Here is a 1498-nt window from a genome sequence, read left to right as displayed (position 1 = left end):
TTGGTTTTTGGAGATGGTCCATGGTGAGTCAATAGAAAGCAAAGAAAAGAGAGGTTGTACCCTGCAGCTTTAGGAGAGCATGCTTGTCCTGGGGTGACATTATAATGTTTGTATTCCCATTCCTCTGTTCTGTGCCTTTAAGATCGGCTCTGAAGAGTGGAAATTTTGTTTGGGTTTCTCTTATCAGGGACACAGAGAGAGTGTACATCAGGCTGTTCTTCTTTCTTCTTGCTTAGCTTGCTGCTTGGCTGGCTTGCTTTTCTGCTCTTGCTTCTGCTTCTGCTCTGCTTTGCCTCTGCTTATTAGTTAGTTTAGCCAAACAGTCCACATTCCTTCCTGGACTGTTTCTCCTCTCCTGTTTCTGTGACCATCTCGAACCTGCTCCGGACTGGGACCCGGGAACACCGAAGGTTCGGCTGCAGCAGCTGCCCCAGTGCCGGAGGGACTGAGAACAGAGCAACCACCCCCGAAAGAGACTTTCTGATTTTGCCATCTTTCTCAAAGCACCGCTTTGAGACATTTTTTGGTTATGGAGACACCGCTGGGATGGTGTCCCTGGTGGTCTAGTGGTTAGGATTCGGCGCTCTCACCGCCGCGGCCCGGGTTCGATTCCCGGTCAGGGAACCAAAAAATGTCATGGTTTGAGCCTGGCACAGAGCCAGTGCCCCCCATGAAAATGCCCTCACCCTGGTGTCTGCTGTGAGATGTGACCAGGAATAAGCAAAACAGGCTTTAGCTTAAACATAAAGAACACTTTATTACCTAAACTACAGGGAAATAGGGAAAAACCATAAGGAAAAGAAAAAAAAAAATTGAAGACCTTACAAAAACCACTTTCCTCCTCCCCACTACCTGACTTTCCCAATCCGATACATTCTCCCAAAACACCCAACTGCCCAGCCTTGGCACCACACTTTAGTATACTCAAACTTCAGTTCATGAAGAGGAAAGGAGTCCTTCTTGTTCCATAGGCTTCCCCTGGAAACACGCTGAAACCTCATGTGCTTCCCTGTCACTTCGGCACCGCCCGGAAAAAAAGTCCTTTTGCCGCTTGTGACATCTTCCTTCCATGCCCAGTGCTCTCACCACCGTGCATGGCCAGAGCTGCTCTTAGGGTTGTCTTTCAAGGATGCCTTGTCTCACTCCAAAAAGGCACAGTCTCTGCTTTGGGACATCTGTCCCCCCCATATTTTCCCAACCCCCTGGGGCCGGGGGGTCCTCATGATGAACCCTCCTGGTTCTGAGCCACTGCTTCCCCCTAAGTGCAGTCTCTGTGTCACAGGAACAACTGAGTCCATGGCCACAAGAAAAGTCCAGCCACAAGGCCACTCCAAATCATCTCTCCCCATTCAATCATCTCCACGTTCTTCGGGCCAGGTCCTTGTCTCATCTCATCTCTTATCTCCCTTCTTATTCAGCTTCGAGGAGGATTAGCATTTTTTGCAAAGGCCCCAATCATGAAAGAAAGGGGTTAAAACTTTCAGTCTCTGTCTGTCCC

The 1498-nt window shown here is 49.3% G+C and overlaps 1 non-coding gene across 1 annotated transcript; it reads left to right on the top strand.

Moving 5' to 3' along the window:
* The first annotated feature begins 552 nt into the window (after positions 1-552).
* Positions 553-624, top strand: TRNAE-CUC (transfer RNA glutamic acid (anticodon CUC)). The gene has a single exon. It is a non-coding gene; the product is annotated as a tRNA-Glu (tRNA).
* The last annotated feature ends 874 nt before the right edge of the window (positions 625-1498 follow it).

The sequence above is a fragment of the Zonotrichia leucophrys genome, unplaced genomic scaffold (genome assembly GCF_028769735.1).
Source record: "Zonotrichia leucophrys gambelii isolate GWCS_2022_RI unplaced genomic scaffold, RI_Zleu_2.0 Scaffold_130_127662, whole genome shotgun sequence".
In the NCBI taxonomy this organism is placed as follows: domain Eukaryota; kingdom Metazoa; phylum Chordata; class Aves; order Passeriformes; family Passerellidae; genus Zonotrichia; species Zonotrichia leucophrys.
Note: the sequence above shows the minus strand (reverse complement) of the source record. Positions and strands in the feature narration are given on the sequence as shown.